The sequence below is a fragment of the Scyliorhinus torazame genome, chromosome 12, assembly GCF_047496885.1.
Source record: "Scyliorhinus torazame isolate Kashiwa2021f chromosome 12, sScyTor2.1, whole genome shotgun sequence".
Lineage (NCBI taxonomy): Eukaryota > Metazoa > Chordata > Chondrichthyes > Carcharhiniformes > Scyliorhinidae > Scyliorhinus > Scyliorhinus torazame.
In genome coordinates this window covers 215,911,035-215,932,069 of record NC_092718.1, presented here as the reverse complement: position 1 = coordinate 215,932,069, position 21,035 = coordinate 215,911,035, and the positions used below count along the sequence as shown (strand labels likewise).

Below are 21,035 nucleotides of genomic sequence, written 5' to 3'. Positions count from 1 at the left end.
GGTGGGAAGTTAAACTCAATGTTTAGCCAAACAAAGCTAAAGACACTTTGTTTGGGAAAAAAATCCTTACGATAACACTACAGCACTTCATTAAGCTACTGACTGTTCCCTACTCTTATATGATTCAGCTGCTGACTGATGTGACAGTGCGCTTAAGCTAGTTTCTATGCAAAGTGGGGCCCTTAATGCAATAAACATACACTATAAAATTTAGCCACTATTGTTTTGAAGGCAACGTGAGTTTCAGTTTGGCTCCGGGCTACACTCCCGCCTCTGAATCAACGTGTCAGTTGGTTCACTCTGGGACTGATTACATAATCCAGCTGCAACTGTATTTGCTGGAGGTGCTGCCTTTTGGATCATAGGTGGGAAGCCTTGTCTGCCTGTTCTGGTGGACATAATAGATCCTATGGCAATAGAAGTAGTGGGTGTGGGAGGAATTCTTCTGGTGTTTTGGAAAAGTTCCATCCCTCAATTAACACTACCTAAAACAGATTAACTGGTCACTTTTTCACTGTAAATATGGGGAAGGTGCTTACAGAAATCCAAGATCTTTATTTCTATGGGTATAATTTTGAATGGGTTCTTTTTTTAAGACCAGTAATTTATCTCCCAACAAATACATTTAAGATGAACAACTCGAGGGCAGCACAGTGGCACAGTGGCTAGCACTGCTGCCTACGGCACTGAGGACCAGGATTCGAATCCCAGCCCTGGGTCACTGTCCATGTGGAGTTTGCACATTCTCCCCGTGTCTGTGTGGGTTTCGCCCCCACAACCCAAAGATGTGCAGGGTAGGTGGATCGGCCACGCTAAATTGCCCCTTAATTGGTAAAAAAATAATTGGGTACTCTAAATGTATAAAAAAAAGATGAACTGCTCCTTTTATGTGGAAATAGATTATTTCAAAAACATCACAGAACAAGTACATTTAAATGGTGGTGTCAAAAACAATACTTTCTTATGATCAACCAACTTAACGGAAGGATTTCTGTGATGAAGTGGTTGCGCTTTGAGGGGCCAGTGAGAGGTAGTGTTACACAGAAAAGTCCCTCCAGTGATGGAAGGATAATTTTACAAGGAAGAAATTACTTCACTACAAACATTTTTATAATACACACGAATAGCAATATCCGGACACTGTATACTATACACAGCACAAACTGTGAAAAGGAGAATTAATACTCCGAAACATAAGAAACAGTCAATCTCAAACGTCTGCTCAGGTTCAGTAGTTTAAGAGCTTGACAGAATTTTGTAAATCTGACATCTGTCATTATTGAGCTACCGAGGGTTTTCTTTGCATACAATTTGAACCGATTTAACCGATGAAAGGAAACAAGAAAACTGCAACACTTTTATTTTTACTGTGTCCTTATCAGCAATGTCATCAAAATCAATTACATACTCCAATAATAATTTTCGAAATGACAGATCTTCCCTTTTCTACAGTCTAATTATAAATGCCTTTTTTTAAATTGAAATTTTCATTCATTCATTCCCAAACATCATTTTAAAGCTGTAAAATGCACACATCTTGTTTTAAGTAGATGAGCAAAATCATTAAATAAACAATGTTATATTACAGAGATGTAATATATATATTACTCATTTGTCTTGCCGAGTTGTATTTAACTTGATAATAAACATCAAAGTCTTCCAGTTGATGACAAATTATTTATTGAGTAACAAAATAATATACTTGAGTTCTTTTACTTTAATACTTTGACTAGTAATGGAATTACCTAAGATTAGATTAAATTAACAATTAATATAATACACTACACTCTGAACTGGTCACTTCTATCCTCTAGCTGCAATACACACACTAACACTAAGAAAGAGCGGGAAACTCCTTATATAGTTCCTGTTAGTGTTGCCATCTAGAGATCATCTGACTGTACTGACTACACATTAACTAATCATGTATTAACATATACAGAGATAACTACAAACAACATTCAGCCTTAAAGGGTCAAGAGTCAAATCTCAGCAATTATCATTTCCCAACCATGAGGTCACAAGATAAAGAAAAGCAGGAACATGCATTTATATAGCACTTTATAAACAATGAAGTATTTTTTGAAGCATAGTCACTATTGTAATATAGGAAACATGGCGGCCAAGTTGCATGCAGAAAGCTCCCAAAGACAGCACTATGATAACCTGTTTTGGGGATGTTAATTGAAGGATAGATGTTGATTGGAAGACCGGGGATAACTCCCCTACTCTTCTTCAAAATAGTGCCATGGGAGTGTTAGCGTCCAGCTGAGAGAGCAGATGGGCCTTGGTTAAATGTCTCTCTGAAATATGGCACTTCTGTCAGTGCAAACATTCCCTCAGTATTACACTGGAAGTGTCAGCCGAGATGTATGTGTTCAAGTTCTCGAGTGGGACTCAAACCCATAACCTTCTGACTGAGAGGTGAGAGTGCCTGAGGTTTCATCAAGATAGAATCCCATCTCCTGAGTAACTTGGAAAATATAATAAAATGTCAACTGCAGCACTGCCCATTGCCATCAACCAATCACATCCAACTTTGGTAAAATGTATATGAATGGCTGTAGCCTAACTTGGCCTGGACCAATTTAAATGTAGAAATTACACATTACTAATGCACAATGCAGAGATTGGAGGCCTGTGACCAATATTTTCTCATTGAATATGCACCTGCGATAAGAAGGTAAACTTTAACGTGCAACATCTGCTCAGAGACAATAGCCCCTTTGTCACATTGCCCAAGATTTATATCGTTTCTGTCAAGAATTATAATGACAGAACATACTTTGTAACTTTGTAGCTTGGACTAATAGCAACTAAAAAATGCTTCCAAAATTCAGTCGAAAAGTAGAGGTTTTTTGACATAATTTGAACACAGTTTTCAAATTATCATCAGTGGCTCCTGCTGGTCTAAAACTCCCAAAAAGCACAATTAAAATTATTTCTTACTTCATACATGATAATCCCTCCGTTTTATTTTAGTAAAGCATTTATGATTGCAGTGCCCTCAGCCCAGAAAGCAAGTTAAGCACTTAGTTGTTTTTAAGGGGTTATTGTTGTTGATGCTTCCTGTATAAGAATCTACAATGTCATTGATTACATATTCTTTAGTCGTTGTTGGGCCCTTTAGTTGCCAGGCAGCAAAAATGACAATAAACCATAAATGAAAACACTAGGATTGGAATTCAGATATACCAGCCATCTTGGTACAAACAAAATATGTGCAATCTTTGTGGTGAAAGTAAGGGGAAACCAGGGTTTGTTTAGCACGGGGCTAAATCGCTGGCTTTGAAAGCAGACCAAAGCAGGCCAGCAGCACAGTTCAATTCCCGTACCAGCCTCCCCGAACAGGCGCCGGAATGTGGTGACTAGAGGCTTTTCACAGTAACTTCATTTGAAGCCTACTTGTGACAATAAGCGATTTTCATTTCATTTTCAAGTACAATACGCCCAAATATCCTCGATCTTTTACAATTGTCTACTGATTCCTGATTACATTTCTATCCATAATAATGGCCCGCCCTAATTTGCAGAGCCTTAGAGCAAGTTAACTGCGATTACACTTGCTTCCAATCAGTTTTTACGGTCTTGTACTGCACTTTTTTTGTGTGTTTTCTTGTAATTCACCCTCCCTGTGAACTGCCCAACATTTGTTTGCTTCTTTGAAGTTTCACAAGTCACAATAAAAATAAAGAAGCTTCCCAGATTGCAGGTCCCACACGGGTTTCTATGAATGATGGACGAATGAACAAATGAACAATGAGCAGGAATAGGCCATTCAGCCCCTTGAGCCTGTTGCGTTATTTAATAAGATCATGGCCGATCTGATAGTAATGCCAGAGCTGCATTCCGCCTACTCCTTGCTTACCAAGAATCTATCCATCTCTGCCTTAAAAATATTCAAAGACTCTGCTTCCACAACCTCCTCAGGAAGAGAGTTCCAAAGACTCATGGCCCTCTGAGTGAAACAATCTTGCCTCATCTCCGTTTTAAATGGGCGACTCCTTATTTTTAAACAGTGACCCATAATTTTAGATAGTCCCACAGGAGGAAACATCCTCTCCACATCCATCCTGTCAAGACCCCTCAAAATCTAAACTGCTTTAATCAAGTTGCCTCTTACTCTTCTAAACCCCAGGGGATACGAGCCTAGCCTGTCTACCCTTTCCTCATAAGACAACTCACCCATTCCAGGTATTAGTCTGGTAAACCTTCTCTGAACTACTTACAATGCATTTACATTTTTCCTGAAATAAGGTGACCAATACTGTACACAGTACTCCAAATGTGGTCTCACTAGTTGGGTGTACTGCATGGGAAAGTTGACATCATAGAATGGGCACATGTTTTGAGTCTGACTTTCAGGTTATGTGGTGAGTGGTATTTGCCCGCTTCAGGTGTTATTGACATGGATGTGGGTAAGAAAACAACCGCCTCAAAAAGCTAAGTTTAAGAAAAAGTTACTTTTGATGTGGAGACAGAAGGAGGAGGAGTGCTCCCCTTGACACCACATAATTCCTGCCCGTCATGATTGACCCGTAGCTCACTGCTGTCCTCTATCCTTTTATAGCACCTATCTGAGGCAGCTGATGGCAAGGCAGTGGTCCAAAGCTCCATACTGCAGAAGGATGAGCTATTTGTGGAGATATTGGGGGTGATTTTGAGCACACGATAGTGGTCCGCAGGATTGCCGACACGAGTGGAAAATCCAGAGAAAATCTGGAAACGCGATTTTCCACGCCCCCTTGCCGATGACATCACAAGGTTCACGCCTACAAAGAGCGAGACCCTCACGTTAATGTTTATGAAGACATTTGAATGTAATTACCCGGCAATGATTCCCCCCTCACTGAATATTCAAACTTCACTGACGTGACGTCAATGAGGTTTAGAACAGCTACTTGAAAACATAAATCAGTTGAGGAGATCTCGGGGGGCACAAAGGTATAGCCCCCAAAGGTAGAGGAACATGCCACTGCCCTGATACTGCCCCGTGGCAAAGGTTGGCACTGCCCTTTGGCACAGTTTGGCACTGCCAGGTTGGCACTTAGGTAGCACCCCTATCTCTTGGAGTCGGCCTTTGAGACTTTATCAGGCCCTGCCTTGCCACAGTGACAACGTAAACCACACCCACTCATTTTCTTTACTCAAAGAGGCTCAAGATTGGAGTAAAAACTGGTCTGTGCAGCTGGAGAGCTACACGTCTGACACTTTGAAAAAATATGGTAAGACTCTGCTCATGAGCACCTCCAGATTATATACATGATGTTGTTTTTGATCCCTTGTATTTTATGAAGTAACTCACCAAACACTTTGATATGTCCAAACCAAGGTACTTTTTATTGTGTCTCGTGTGGTAAGATGGCAATCTGATACAGCACATGTTATCATGGAGTGTTGCTACTTCTCTGGAACTTACACCTAGCACTGACCAATTACATGTATGTCTTTTTACCCTCTCAATCTTCTTCTGAAAATGGCCGGATGTCTCCCTTTATAGCCAGGAGACACCACTTGTTGTGCCTGTACTGCCACCTGCTGGTTGGAGGTCGCACACCATCCAACTATGATATGGCCCACAGGCATATCACCACACATGAGACCCAAGACTCAATTTCAAGTCAGTCTGAGTCTTCTCCAGTTGCCAGCTTACGCACTGAGACCCTGGCCGGGATTCTCCCCTACCCGGCGGGGCGGGGGAATCCGGCGTAATGGAGTGGTGGGAACCACTCCGGGGTCGGGCTGCCCCAAAGGTGCAGAATTCTCCGCACCTTTTAGGGGCCAAGCCCTCACCTTGAGGGGCTAGGCCAGCGCCGGAGTGATTCCCGCCCCGTCGGCTGGCGGGAAAGGCCTTTGGCGCCACGCCAGCTGGCGCCGAAAGGACTTCGCCAGGCGACACATGCGCGGGGGCGTCTGCGGCTGCAGTGGAGGGGGTCTCTTCCGCCTCCACCATAATGAAGACCATGGCGAAGGCGGAAGAAAAAGTGTGCCCCCACGGCACAGGCCCGCCTGCCGATTGGTGGGCCCCGATCGCGGGCCAGGCCACCGTGGCGGCAGTCCCCGGGGCCAGATTGCCCCGCACCTCCCCCAGGACCCCGGAGCCCGCCCGCGCCGTCTGCTCCCGCCGGTTAGGTGGTTCAATCCACGCCGGCTGGCGAGGGTTGACAGCGGCAAGACTTCGGCCCATCACGGGCCGGAGAATCGCCGGGGGGAGTCCGCCGACCGGCGGGGTGCGATTCCCGCCCCCGCCGATTCTCTGGTGGCGGAGAATTCGGGACACGGCGGGGGCGAGATTCACGCCAGCCCCCGGCGATTCTCCGACCCGATGGGGGGGGGTCGGAGAATCGCGCCCCCTATCACCGATTTCACACCTGAAAATCTGGCAGATTAATTTTTGCTTTGTGGTTTACTCCTGGCCCCAGCGTGATTGCACATTCAAGGATTTTTGGACCTATAGGTGCATACGCGTTTTATGTTTTTTTAAAAAAGCATGGGGAAAAAACAGAATATAATGTAAATAATCTGATCAGGACAAAGATCTATCAACAACTACAAAATAGGAAAATCACAGCAGGTTTGGCAGATACAATAAAAGGGAAAATAATAAATTATCCCCAGTGGCAAGTTCCCACCTAACATAACCAGTCAGTTAAATTTCAGAACCCAATAAAAAAGTGAGAATATAATTTATAGTGAGTTATTAAACTATTAATTCACTGCTGTACTTACCATAGAAACGTTTCAGTAACAAACCTACAGTCCCTTGCTTACAACCCCTCTCCTAAAAAAATCTCAACTTCCTGGGGACCTCAATGTGTGTGAGTACTTGACTAACACAGGTAGTATCCATTGTGTGCACTACAGTAAAACAATGTAAAAAAACACAGCCAGGCATTCTTTCAGGACCATTGACACACATATCGCGTGGTGCAAGGATTTCTGTCTAATAAACTAACTGCTTGTGCGCTTAATCAGTTCCTTTAATAAATTATTCCTAAAAGTGAATGAACCACAAGGTTGGAGTGAAACAAAACACAAGTCTCGATTCTCGATCCCGGGACGCCCAGATCGTGTTCCCCAATAGGATGGAGAAACGGGCATCAGGGCAAAATCGGGATCGAAGCCCAGTTCTGATCCGATTGCAATGTCCCCCCACGGGCGACGGGAACGAGGTTCACGCTGCACACCAGTGAGAGCATGGGAATAAATGGAAATAGATCTTAATGACCAATTTGTATCCATTTAGCGGGCCTGGTGCACTACGCTCCGGCATTCCGTGCTTCTCTAGTCCCTATGGCCGGGAATCACATGGGTGTGGATCACTTGTAGTCTCTACCAGCGTGGCCCTGGCGTGATGGACCTCGCAGTGGACCTTGTCACGCCTCTGCTATCAGACCCCCCTCCCCCCCTCAACAGAGGCTCCTGTAACAGGAGGACCCCCTGCAGGGACCGCTGCAATAGGAGGACCTACCACAGGAACCCCTGTAATTGGGGACCCCTCCAGAGATCACTGTAATTGGAGGACACCCCACAGAGACCACCTGCCAAAAGGGACTGCCTCACAGATCCCCTCAAAGAGAGGTACGTGCAGTGAAATCCCACGCTTGAGTGATTGGAATGCACTTAGTGCTTGGAATGCACTTATCTCTCTTTGTTCTGGTCAATATTTACAGACATTGGGATTTCACCACCTAGGCCATTGAACCGTGAAGGGGGATGAATGAATCAAAGCTACAGATGGTTTGTAGAAGCTATAAATCACAGACCACTACTTGAAAACTATGACTGGCTTGCAGCTAATGGATCTGTGACAACCAAATGCAGGTCACAGCTGCTCTCCTTCCAGGAATGGACATGTGGAGCTGCAAGACAAATGTTACAGCTGCAATTCTTCTCACTGCCCCTGTCTGGGCTACTCTCTAGTTTCCAGACAGGGGTTTATTTTCTGATGGGGGGGAGAGGTCTGTGTAACGGGGGTGGGTTCTGTGGGGATCCACCTATTGCAGGGTCCCTGTAGGTGGTCTCCCTTTAACAGGGAGTCCTGTGGGGGTCTCCCTATTACAGGGGTCCCTGCCGGGGTCTTACTATTACAGGGGTCCCAGGGGGGTGGGTCGGGTCATCCCTGTACTTGGGGCGGGGGGGGGGCACCCAGGCAATCCAGAGACACCCAGGCAATGTAGGATGCAGGGGGCGGGGGGGGGGGTTCGGAGCCGGTTTGTGGTGCGTGAGTTGGGTAGCCAGCCATGGGACCTCACTATCAGGCTGCCCTTCACAATGGCAGCCCGATAGCGGCATTCCCTGGGAATCCCTCGTGTTCCACACCATGAATAAATTTGCATTGGGTGGAACACTGAACAGCTGGCCGGTAATGCTGCCAGGGGGATCGTAAACCGGTAGCAATTCAGCTCCGGCAGGTGAACACAGTCTCCCAAACAGAGAATCGTGCCCTAAATCTGAATTTACCATTTTAATCTCTTGTTGGAGGGGAGGAAAATTATGTCCTTGATTGCTGTAGATCTCTTGGACTTACTTTGTTAAAAAAATGTTGAAATTCAATAGGGGCAATTTTTGACCAACACTGGCATGGATTTAGCACAGCGGCTGCCATGCCTCTTTCCAAGTCAGGGCTAGGTGGCCTGAAAGCTTTTGGGCACAAGCCTACTTGAATGCACTGGGGAGTTGCATGTGCCATACGACTAATCAGAGGCAGCTTAACAGTGATGGGTGAATGGGAAATCAATCAACTCTCATTGTTGAGACGGTCAGTAGGTTGGGTCTGGGTGGGTCTCGTGTTGTGCTGGGAGCTGGATGTAATATTTTCATAGGATTACTCCTGCACAATTCTGGCCCCACAAAAATTCTTTTGAAACCAATTTTGGACCCACTCTTGAGTGGTAACCAGCGGGTATATTCTCCATTGCTTGTGCTGGTAGCGTGTGTCTGATCCGGCAGAGAATGGACCATCACCTGAAAATAGTCTTGGTGCCTGGCGCCAATCCTCCAGTGTCCCAACGGCGGTGACAGAAAGCTACACGCCCCGCACCGGCAGGAGTGTGAAAACTGGTGATTTTCAACCATTTGCATCCGACTAATAGGCTGGGAGTCCAAGTCTCCAAACCCCCGTTATACACCGACGGGAAATCCACCAGCAGGAATTTGTGCAAATTTTCCCAGGCGTGGCCCTGATGCTGCCGTGGGTCAAGGGGTTCAGTTCATAAAAGAGGCGCCCCCCAAAATCCTTCGGAAGGCGCTCTCCCCGCATAACACAAATCCTGCCCCCCTACCCGACCCCCCAACCCCCACCAGAGACCCCCAACTGAGACTTTCTGCTATGAAAAAGAGGAAGTGAAGGCACTTAGCTGCTTTTAGTGTGGTGAGGAACTGTCAATCAGAGCACAAGTGTTTACAAATAATGTGGTTCGCATTAAAGCAGGATAATGAAGATGCATTCAAACATAAAGGGAAGATAGATCAACAATCCAGCAAGCACCTATATTTGGAGTAATAAAACTGTCAGGGCAGCACGGTAGCATAGTGGTTAGCACAATTGCTTCACAGCTCCAGGATCCCAGGTTCGATTCCGGCTTGGGTTACTGTCTGTGCGGAGTCTGCACATCCTCCCCGTGTGTGCGTGGGTTTCCTCCGGGTGCTCCGGTTTCCTCCCACAGTCCAAAAATGTGCAGGTTAGGTGGATTGGCCATGATAAAAAATTGCCCTTAGTGTCCAAAATTGACCTTAGTGTTGGGTGGGGTTACTGGGTTATGGGGATAGGGTGGAGGTGTTGACCTTGGGTAGGGTGCTCTTTCCAAAGCCAGTGCAGACTCGATGGGCCGAATGGCCTCCTTCTGCACTGTAAATTCTATGATAATCACTAACTAATGCAATGTATTACTGTGTCAAATTGAATGGATGATTTGCATTCAAAAGGCTGTCAAGGAATTTGAAGCCCTTTGAAGGTACTGGCCTTTCAAGCAAATCTCTGACACTTGAAATGAAAATCGCTTATTGTCACGAGTAGGCTTCAATGAAGTTACTGTGAAAAGCCCCTAGTCGCCACATTCCGGCGCCTGTTCAGGGAGGCTGGTACGGGAATTGAACCGTGCTGCTGGCCTGCCTTGGTCTGCTTTCAAAGCCAGCGATTTAGCCCAGTGAGCTAAACCAGCCCCAGATGTAACTTGTAACAGCTGTTGCTTTAAACACCTTTGTCTGAGGCAGCAGATGTAAAAGAAGGGTAAGTGAACATGCAATGAGTTTTCACTATACTGCCTGGATTGCTTTTCAGCTTTCAGGCAGGAGTCTCCTCGATGTGGGTGGCTTTTGAGGGTGACTGATGGGGATCTCTGTTGGGGGTCCCTGCTGAGAGTTTCTGATGGTGGTCTCCATGGGGAGAGTCTGATGGGGGTGTCTGTTTGGGGATCATGGGGGAGGGGGTAGCAGGATTTGCTCTCTGTTGGGGGGGAGGTGGGAGGCATAAACATATCCAAAAAATGCATTACTAAATCTGTACAGAATTCATTATAATATTTTATTATATTAATTTAAAAATCACTTCTTGCCCTTTTGGCTAAGATCAACTGTAGTCTCTATGTTTTAAAAATCCTTGTAAGAAAAAATCCCTTCAGGTTTTGTCCAAATTCTGCCTTTCTTTAAATGAACTTATTTAACCCTCAAATTCTGCTTGACACCCACCAGGCAAGAGTTAAAAGTGGTCTTTATCTTTATTCATATCTCCACCAGTGATAATTTCTATAGAACAACACTGGCTCTCAAGGTCACTTAATAGAATAAAAGATCTAAAACCCTTGCAAAACAATGTTTTCTTTGTAAAGCAAGGCTCATAAATTCAGAATTAGCAACAGAAGCACATTAGAAGCGGTTAAAAGATTTTTTTTCCCCCACCCAAAACGTTATTTGCATGTGGAATATAGTACCATGAAAAGAAACTGAAACCATATCAACCATAAGATTACAAAGAAAATAAATAATTGCTTGGAGAAGAAAAGTATGAAAGAGCAGAGGAAAAGAACAGGGAAATGGATTTTGAGTAGATTTTTCCAAAGTGACCTATCCCACCAACACATAGACAATAAATTGAATGGCCTCTGTCTGAGCTCAGTTTTCTATGATTCCATAAAAATCCTTATGGTTTTCTTGAATATAATTTTTGGTCTTTATTACAATTTAACAGGGAATTGACATTCTAGTAAATGTCATTGTTAGCTATGGCTCAATGAGACGATCTCTCATCTCTGAATCTGAAGGTTGTGGGTTTGAGTTCACTTCAGAGACTTGAGCACAACAGTCAAGGTTGAACCTCAGTGCAGTACTGATGGTCTGCCGCACTCTGATGCAGTCTTTCAGATGGGACATTAAACCAAGGCCCCATTTAAACTAGACTTAAAAGATCCCAGGGTAAATTTTGAGGAAGAGCAGGGGATTATATTGGTGTCCTGGCCAATCAATCAACGTAACAGAAACATTCATTCATTTGTGCTCTACCTAAAGGCCCATTGACTGCAGATTCATCAAGCGGAGTCATTTTCTTGGAAACTTCTTGTCCATAGTGGTTTGACATTGCTTCCCACGCTCAGGAACAGCGAAAGGAGGTAGGTCCCAAGTCTACCTCAGCTGAAATGGGAATCAAACCCATGCTGGCAGCATTTTTTTTTTAGAAAATATTTTATAGAAGCATTTGTAATTTTCACAGTTTGAACACTTTAATATTTCTTAAACAACCGAGCCAGCCGGCACATGCAAAAATCATAAAAATAACATCCCCTACTACCCCGCCCTATTTCCTAATTACCCGTATACAAAGTTCCCTGTCCTTGTCTTACACTCCATGCCTCCCATTTTCCACCCCCACCCCCACTTTTCCCCTCCCACCCCGCCCTTGCTGACGTTTAATTTTCCTTGAAGAAGTCGATGAACAACTGCCACCTCTGCTGGCAGCATTTTTCTGAATCACACACTAGCCATATAGCCAACTGAGCTTACCAACCATCTGGAAGCAGATTATATGATCATTATTATACTTCTGTTGTCAGAAAACCAGTAGGTTTAAGTGATAGGGTGGCACAGTTGTTAGCATTGTTGCCTCACAGCATCAAGGTCCAAGGTTAAATTCCGGGTGACTGGCTGTGTGGAGTGTGGTAGTCTATGTAGACGTATTACGGTACCTGGTAATGCTGGAACACCATTGGTAGATATTGCATGTTTCCTATTGATCAAGCTGTATGGTAGCACTGCCCTGCGGTATAAGAGCCCGTGCCGCCCCAGCAGCCTTCTTTCTGTACCTGAGCTGCTGGGGGAAACATCTAGCTTATTAAAGCCTTCAGTTGGATTACAACCTCGCTTTAGTGGTCATTGATCGTGCATCATGGAGTTTGCACTTTCTCCCATACCTACGTGGGTTTCCTCTGGGTGCTCCAGTTTCCTCCAACAGTGCAAAGATATGGGGCTGGATTCTCCGCAACCGATGCTAAAATCACGTCCGACGCTGGGGCGGAGAATCCACTTTTGCACATGGAATCGGGACCGGCGGCGATTTCCCCAATTCACCGGCCCTCAAAAAGCGGCGTACCCGGGAAGTACGCCGCACCGCGTATCCCCTATCTGCGGCCATTGCTGGAAGCCCGCCCCGCCATTCTCCGCCCCCGACCGGCCGAAGTCCCGACGGCATGTATCTAATGTGGTCCGCAGCCACCATGGTCGGGGTGGGCCGATCGGAGGGCAGGGGGGGCCTCATACGGGACCGGGTTACTTTTGGTCGGGCGCGCGGCCGATCGGGGCATTATTTGGGAGGTCCAGCTCCGCGGTCTGATTTGGCCAAGGAGCACGGCGCAGCTGCTGGAGGCTGCCGGCGTGCGGATGCACGGCCTCTAACCCGGAAGTGCGGGGGCCCGTATCTGCATTTAAAGCTGCTAGATTCATGACGGGTCCCTGCTGGCCCCCTGCAGGGCTATGAATATGTGGCCTTTTCAGAGCAGTTTTTCTGGGAGTGAAAGGCCACAGTTTTTACGACGACGTGGGGAAATAGTCCCTGAATCCAGCCCTTGCAGTTTGATGAATTGGCTATGCAAAAATTGCCCCTGAATATCCAAATATGTGCAAGTTAGGTGGGGTTACTTCATTACTTGGAAAACCTGGAAAATGCACTGAAATGTTTCCAATTTAAGCAGTGATACTTCTGAACAGAGACCCAACACAAAGACCAGTTCAGTTTCCGTTTAGGACTTTTCAATACCTATGCAACCATCATGAAACCTATTTTTGGCCCAAGCCTGATTCACCGGGCCATCAGGTTTCCCTCCATTGGCGGGTGTCCCCAGAGAATCCCGGCCAATATATCAATAGGAAATATGAGTCACAATTCGATACTTTTGGATGTGTTTTTAATCCTGCTATGCCCGCAACAAACCAAAAACACCTCCAAGAGAGAAATTATGACAATAGATTTTCTGGTTATCCCCAAGTCTGCCTTCAGATCTTCTATTCATATATCATGGCCTAGAAATTGGGAAGGATCCCTGCCTCAGAATGGATAGGCCTGAGGTGCATGTAATTTTGGGCCTAGGTCCGCAATTACATCAGACCAATTGGCAGATCGTCAGCACAGAGGATTTCAATTTTGGCCTGCTATGTATATACCTAATTGAATATGAAAAACAGGTATGACCATCAGGGACATGCCTTTCCTGCCTTTACCAATTTGGCAGCTGGCGAGCGTCTAGCATGTTAATGAACGAATGCATGTACCCCACTGTTGCTAACTTTTGGTTGGCTCTTAATTCGTAATTTGCTCTGTTTGTTTAACCTTTGCTCTAGAGTCGCCAGGTATCTTTATGATACCGCCACGAGGTTCAAGTTCAAGTACTGATCAATAACTCAACACACCAATTAGTGAGATTCAAATCAAAACACATTTATTATATACAGTAAGTCACTACTTATGCATATAACTCTACTTTGTAGACTATTTCTATCACTAAAAGGCCTATACTTAGCTTCGGACTGGCCCACCAGGTCAGGGGAACAAATGGCCTTTCGTTCAGGTCCTGAGTCTGCAGGATTCAAAAGCTGGTATGGACTTGTAGCTAGGAGCGCCTATCTTGTAGCGAGCGTTGACTGGAGACTTACTTGGTTGGTGCGGCAGCTGGGCAGTTCACTCTCGGGTTGATTCGCGTTGTTGAGTGACCCTGCCAAGAAGGATGATTTGAACTTGGGGACTCTATTTTATAGTCCCCAGGGGCTTCCCGCCCCTTTGGGCGTACCCCGTACCTGGTTCCAAATGATTGGGCTGCGTTCCGATCACTTGGATCGATTTCTCCAATACTGGAGTTGTTCCCTGATCGCTGGGCAGTCCCTAAATGTCCGTTGGCCTTCCTTTGTCTTGGCTCCTGATGGTGCCGAGGAGTTTGGCTTGGCCTTATTCACCTGAAGTGTATCAATTGTGCCTGGGAATCGCTCATTACTATGCAGATGGCTGCTGGTTTCAGTGCTGTCTGGTTTTTGCAAGTTCCAATACACAGGATTTCTGCACTTGCTCGTTTTTGCCTATGTTGGCTGAATTTCCTTTTAGTCTTTGCGGTTCTCCATTTTAAGTCGGGAAGTGGCCAACCCAGGTGGCTACATCACCCACTATATTGGATGCTTAAGGCTATGCTTAATGGCTGAACAGTGCTATTAAATAGTTTTTCTTTATAGCTTCTCCTCTAATTCCCAATAGCTTGTCATTACCAATTACCCTTACCTCCCATCCTTTCCTTACTGGCTAAAAGTTGTGTCAAATTAATACAATTGGTCATGATTAGCTGCACTTATAAGCACTAGATGTATTTTACAAACTCCCTGCTCTGTTCCAATGGATGATCTACCTGGAAACTGTTTACCCTTCCTCCGAGGCATTTCCATTCATTTCCATTGTAGTTTATTCTATTATATAATTCTGGGAAATTAAAATATTTATTTTACCTTTCAGATATCCATGTTCCCTTCTTAGTCTGTATCCTGCAAGTAGCATAACGGTTTATAAGATGATCAGGGGAATAGATAAGAGTAGACAGTCAGAGACTTTTTCCCCGGGTGGAACAAACCATTACAAGGGGACATAAATTTAAGGTGAAAGGTGGAAGATATAGGAGGGATATCAGAGGTAGGTTCTTTACCCAGAGAGTAGTGGGGGCATGGAATGCACTGCCTGTGGAAGTAGTTGAGTCGGAAACATTAGGGACCTTCAAGCAGCTATTGGATAGGTACATGGATTACGGTAAAATGATATAGTGTAGATTTATTTGTTCTCAAGGGCAGCACGGTAGCATTGTGGATAGCACAATTGCTTCACAGCTCCAGGGTCCCAGGTTCGATTCCGGCTTGGATCACTGTCTGTGCGGAGTCTGCACATCCTCCCCGTGTCTGCGTGGGTTTCCTCCGGGTGCTCCGGTTTCCTCCCACAGTCCAAAGATGTGCAGGTTAGGTAGGTTTGGCCATGATAAATTGCCCTTAGTGTCCAAATTTGCCCTTGGTGTTGGGTGGAGGTGTTGAGTTTGGGTAGGGTGCTCTTTCCAAGAGCCGGTGCAGACTCAAAGGGCCGAATGGCCTCCTTCTGCACTGTAAATTCAATGATAATCTATGATTAATCTAGGACAAAGGTTCGGCACAACATCGTGGGTCGAAGGGCCTGTTCTGTGCTGTATTTTCTATGTTCTATGTTCTAACGATCATGAAACATTTTCTTCCATGTTGATTTTAGGTCATCTGAGCAAAGGGCCATTTAAATGATGCCACTATTATGTGTCTAAAGCTGGCATTAATTGATGGTGATTAATGTTTGTGTTCCCCAATACACAAAGAATCTATTCTGTCTAATGACAAATATTTCAACAGTGCTTCAGTATCTGAGGAGTCGCAAATGGCGTGGAACATTGCGGAGTCATTTGTGAACATTCCCACTTCTGACCTTATGATGGAAGGAAGTTCATTGATGAAGCAGCTGAAGATGGTTGGGCCTAGGCCACTGCCTTGAGGAGCTCCAGCAGTGATGTCCTGGAGCTGAGATGATTGCCCTCCAACCACGATATCCATCCTCTTTTGCGCCAGGAATGACTCCAACCAGCAGAGGTTTCCCTCCCTCCCCTGATTTCCATTAACTAAAGTTTTGCTAGGGCTACTTGATGTCAGATTTGGTCAAATGCTGCCTACATGTTAAGCAGTGTGGAAGAGCAAGCCCTCTTCATGATTGATCTCAGCCATGACAGAGGTCTTTTATAAACACAGCCCTCTTCTTGTAGCATGGAGCCTTTGGCTCTGATGGCACGCGCCCCAACCCCCCATTTGCTGCCCAGCTCCATAGGTCAGCCAAACTGCTTCCCAGTCCTGTAAAAGTTCCCTGATGCCATGAATGCATTGGGGAGTGGCCCTTGAACCCAAGTCCCCATTTTCCCGACCTCCCACCTTCAATTTTGGGTGTTCAACGCTAACACTCTAATTATTCAGCTAATGATGTCAGTTTAAAGCCTTATAGTTCCACAGCATATTTAACCAGTACAAACATTATTCTTGGCACAAATCTCAGGACAGATCCTGAACTGTCATATCTTGTTAAAAAAACAAGTTTTAAATATCAATTTTGGAGTTTTTTGTTTTTACTGTGCCCAACAACAGTTAAATCGCATCAGAAAAAAATATGGAGAACTTACAATGAAATATTATCTGCAGGTGTTAAGCTGTTGTACCAATGAAAATTTTAGTTATAGCTTAACAAACTGACAATTGTTGAAGTCGATCAACAAAGATTATAACACTGAATTCAGAGGCTTGAATTCAAAAGATCCTAAACTGAAGAGTGTAACTGCGAAACCTAGTGGGTCGTAACTTCCTGTAGGATTCACAGCTTAAGTCACTGGTGCACCACGCATGCACTGTGTGACGACCTGGAAGTGCGGGCGTACGGGCATGCGTGCTGCAAGCGCGCAGCGTTTAAACTCTTGCCCATTTTTTCCCTTTCCCGCTTGAAGCCTTGCGCTGCGCTGGATTTATATATGTGGACATGTGGACTATACCAGTATCAAAGGAATTGCAAATGGTGCTGAGCATTGAACATTCCCACTTCTGACCCTATGAAGGAGGAAGGTTATTTAAGAAGTAGCTGAAGAAGGCTGGGCCTAGGGCTCTGAGGAATTCTGCAATGATATGCTGGAATGATTGACCTCCAACAAACACAATCATCTTCCTTTGTCCTAGGTGTGACTCCAACCAGTGGAAAGTTTTCTGACTGATTTCCATTGACTTCAGTTTTGCTAGGACTCCTTGCTGCCACATTGGATCAAACATTGTCTTGATGTCAAAGGCATCGCTCTTCTGTTTTATTCGTTCTTGGGATGTGAGCATCGCTGGCTGGACCAGCATTTGTTGCCCATCCCTAATTGCCCTTGAACTAAGTGGCTTGCTAGGCCATTTCAGTGGGGGGGGGGGGGGGGGCAGTTAAGAGCCTGTGTGGGTCTGGAGTCACAAGGATGGCAGACATTAGTGAACCAGATGGGTTTTTCAACAATAATTGTTTCATGGTCATCGTTATACTTTTAGTTCCAGATTTTTGAAGTCAAGTTTCACCATCTGCCATGGTGGGATTCAAACCTTTTGTTGTAAAGCTCGAGTCAAGGGCTGAATGTATTGGTGTATTTTGCAAAACAAAAGAAACATAGTAAATGCTGATCTGTGAATAAATAAAAGATGCTGTTTCACTGGGTGAAGCCATTTCTGATATTATTTTATCCCCAGCCATCATATTAATTTGGAATCTGACTTGGAACTTTATCGCCGTTCCTTCACAGTCACTGGATTAAAATCCTGGAACTTCCCTCTGAATAACATACCAGCGATATGTCAACTGCAGCGGTTCAACAAGACTGCTCACCACCACCTTCTCAATGGCAATTAAGGATGGGCAACAAATGTTGGTTCCACCAGCGACACCCACATTTATTTTTAAAATTCTATAAATCTAGCAGCCTAGCGAGAATCAATAAACACACCTAAGGAGGAATGTGAGTCCTCATCATAACAGATAATATGTGGAAAATTGCCTATTCCATAGCATTGAATGCTCAGAAATTCACGATACTTGAACTCATATCCTCTTTCAAAAACAATATAAATTAGTGCAACTGAGCCAATTCTTCATTGAACTGGATGATACAACAGCAATTTTTACATTTGATTCAGGCAGCACAGTGGTGCAGTGGTTAGCACTGGGACTACGTCGCTGAGGACCCGGGTTCGAATCCCGGGTCACTGTCCGTGTGGAGTTTGCACATTCTCCCAGTGTCTGTGTGGGTTTCACCCCCACAACCCAAAGATGTGCTGGCTAAATTGCCCCTTAATTGGAAAATAAATAATTGGGTACTCTAAATTTAAAAAAAAAATTTTTAACATTTGATTTAAGGTTCAGATCCATGGAAGCATATTTTCAAATCCTTGTGATAAATCTATTCATTGTTGGTAAGGGGGTTGGGTAGTGAGATCAGAATAATTATTCAATTGTTTTTTTTAAAGTTACTTTTGAATTTCATAATCTACCCTTTGAACACAAAAGTCAATTTCAAAACACATACATCACTCGTATGTGTCATGTTTCACTATGATGTTTGTATTCCAAACAATCTCAACACATTTCAAACCAAGGATCACATATTTTAACATATTCTACATTTTCTGAGATGACAGATAGCCTTATCAACATGATAGGCTTAGTTTAGCAAAAGTATATATTGATGTATTTATATTATGCAAAAGAAAACACAACAAATACATTCTTGTAGTTTTTTCTTTTTCATTTGACAACGGATAAAAATTTTGTTTAATTTGTATTTCTTACAGAATAGACAGCACGGTAGCACAGTGGTTAGCACTGTTGCTTCACAGTGCCAGGGACCCGGGTGCGATTCCTGGCTTGGGTCACTGTCTGTGTGGAGTCTACACGTTCTCCCCGTGTCTGCCTGGGTTTCCTCCGGGTGCTCTGGTTTCCTCCCACAAGTCCCAAAAGATGTGCTTGTTAGGTGAATTGGACATTCAGAATTCTCCCTCCGTGTATCTGAACAGATGCTGGCGACTAGGGAATTTTCACAGTAACTTCATTGCAGTGTTAATGTAAGCCTACTTATGACACTAATAAACATTATTATTATTATTATTAAGAGACGAGATTGCTTTTTGTTTTCTCCATGTATAGAGCAGTAATATTTGTCATAAAAGGAGGTTTGATTGAATTGAAAGCCCTCCTTGGAAGCTTTATGGCCAACTTATTTCACAGCAATCATCTATTTGGACACCATTTGCACGATGCGCTGGATCGGGCGGCGTATAACGAGACGGAGAACGGCGCTTCCGTGATGAACGGCGTAACGGTTGTACATCCACGGTCCGTGGGACCGAGGACTCCCCCTCTGAAGCGTCCTGTGACTCCATCTCGGAGTCGGAGTCCACTGCCTCCGTCATCTCGGCATCCCTATCTCCACACGGTTCTGCAACGACCTGCGCAGGCTTTGAGTGCGGCGCCAGACGAAGATTGTGAGGAATACTCTCCACTTTGTCTGGTCTCTGCGGCTGTAGAAGTGAGCTCCAGGGGCAGGGAATCTTTGGAAGAAATGGACTTCTGGACCGAACGTTGTCGATATGTTTGCGCTGGAGACGACCCTGGGCTTGCACCTGGTAAGAGATAGGGCCCGTTTGGCAAAAGATAACGCCAGGGACCCACTGGGCACCACCAGCAAAATTTCGAACAAACACTGGGTCACCGGGTGCAAACTGCCAAATTGGCCTATGCCGAGAAAGACCATGGGCGCGATTCTCCGACACCCAACCGGGTCAGAGAATCGCCGGGGGCCGGCATGAATCCCGCCCCCGCCGTATCCCGAATTCTCCGCCACCGGAGATTCGGCGGGGGTGGGAATCGCGCCGGTCGGTGGAAATCGCACCGGTCGGCGGGCCCACCCCCGGCGATTCTCCGGTCCGCGATGGGCCGAAGTCCCGCCGCTGTCAAACCACGCCAGCCGGCGTGGATTGAACCACCTTTCGAACGGCGGGACAAGGCGGCGCGGGCGGGGCGACCTGGCCCCGGGGGGTGTCCCCACGGTGGCCTGGCCCGCAATCGGGGCCCACCGATCCACGGGCGGGCCTGTGCCGTGGGGGCACTCTTTTCCTTCCGCCTTCGCCATGGTCTTCACTATGGCGGAGGCGGAAGAGACCCCCTCCACTTGAGTGCGGCGTACTTTTGCGCCAATGTCCGGGAAAACCATGCTAAGGCAGGTGCGAAGTCTCCGGCCCGTTAGGAGTTCCGCGAGAGCTATCCGCATGTGGAGTGGTCCTGTATGAAAACAAAAAACGAGCCAGTCTCGTGGCCATAAACCCCAAAGATTGCTTCTTTAGGCCCCGTTTGAATGTCTGCACTGCGCCCTCCGCCAGCCCATTGGAACCCATGTGGTATGGAGCGGTGCGGATATGGCGTATGCCGTTCATCTTCATGAACCTCACAAACTCCTCACTTGTGAACGGAGTGCAGTTGTCCGTGACCTGCACCTCCGGTGAGGGACTGAAAGTCAAACGCATCTTCTTGGTTGTTGCGCAGGACATTGTGCCTATCATCTTATGCACCTCTAGCCATTTAGACTGAGCATCGATTAATAGAAGGAACATGGATCCTTGAAAAGGGCCGACGAAATCCACATGCAAGCGTGTCCAAGGCCGCCCTGGCCATTCCGAGTGATGTAGTACGGGTGGCCGGCGGAAGCTTCTGATGCTCCTGGCAAATGGAGAAGTTTTGGGCCACTTTCTCAATGGCGGTGTTGAGGCCTGGCCACCATTTTCCAATTGTGGTCACACCCGGATGCCCATTGTGCAAGTCCTTTCCTTTTTCCGGGACAATCACACGCGTCCCCCACAAGAGGATATTGTCTTCCACACTAATTTCTGACAGCTTGGAGGAAAATGCCCGCAACTCGCCTGAGAGCTGTCTATGTTGCCCACCATACAGGACTATG

At 45.7% G+C, this 21,035-nt stretch overlaps 1 long non-coding RNA gene across 1 annotated transcript in view; it reads left to right on the top strand.

The window, feature by feature from the left end:
- Positions 1 to 21,035, top strand: part of LOC140386979 (uncharacterized) — a 126,167-nt gene that overhangs the window by 60,133 nt on the left and 44,999 nt on the right. Inside the window, exon 4 of the long non-coding RNA XR_011933719.1 lies at positions 11,506 to 11,606. This is a non-coding gene — a long non-coding RNA (uncharacterized lncRNA). The remainder of the gene's footprint in view (positions 1 to 11,505; positions 11,607 to 21,035) is intronic.